The following is a 915-nucleotide window of genomic DNA, read 5'->3' as shown; positions in this document are numbered from 1 at the left end:
CAAGGAGAAGCATAATTTTTAGTATGAACTATATGCAGGTGCAGTTCGTGACTGGGGACGCATGTGCATTCGCGGTCTCTATCAAGAGAAAGAAGAGTTCATATTCATCTAAAGAAGAGAAGCGGTGGTAGGAGAGGATCATTTGGGGTTGGTTTGGAGCGCAAACATTTTGTTTGGAAGGCGAGGGATGATAGAATTCAGCTGAACATATGAACGCATTTTCCAGCAATTAGAAGTTCGTATTTGCTTGGGTTGTCCGGAGAAATTCTTTAGTAAGGAAGAAGAAGGTGGACAGAGAAGTAGATTCCAGAATTCGCGTCCGGCCAATCTGCAGATTGAGAAAAGACTTTTCTTGGTTCTCACTTTCTAACATTGGGTCTCCCGGGACGTCCTTGAGGAGTCGGCAGAGGGAGCCATTCCCCAAGAAATCTGCGCGAGGCCTCGCAGATCTTTCCTTGCGGGTCCGGAGAGTTCTCTTTCCCCCCCGCCTTTGAAAAGTAGGCTCCCTCGGTCCCACCCCTCCCCCAACTCCTGGCCCCACCTTCCCTACCACTTTGTGGCCGCCTGGCACCCTCGGGCACCGCTAGGTCAGCCGTCTCTACGTCCCACATTTGCAATCCCTTCTTGCCACTGTTGGGGACGGGCCGTCTACTCTGGCTGGTGGCTCGGGTGCTGTCCCCAAGTCCCCCCAATCCTCCTAAAGGGTCTAGAACACCTCCCGGGTTTTGACCCGGAGGCGCTCACTGGATGTGGTCCGGACTCAGACGCGCATTCTGCCACCCGCTGCAGTGACCCCAAGGTTTGCCAACTTCGTGACCGGACTTTTGGCGGGGGTCACTCTCGGACGGTGGAAGCCTCCCAAGGCAGGGGCGACCTGCGGTCGGGGCGCAGGAGTCGGGCCGACGGATCCTGGCT

The sequence above is a fragment of the Myotis brandtii genome, unplaced genomic scaffold (assembly GCF_000412655.1).
Source record: "Myotis brandtii unplaced genomic scaffold, ASM41265v1 scaffold470, whole genome shotgun sequence".
NCBI lineage: Eukaryota > Metazoa > Chordata > Mammalia > Chiroptera > Vespertilionidae > Myotis > Myotis brandtii.
This window is presented reverse-complemented; position numbering follows the sequence as displayed.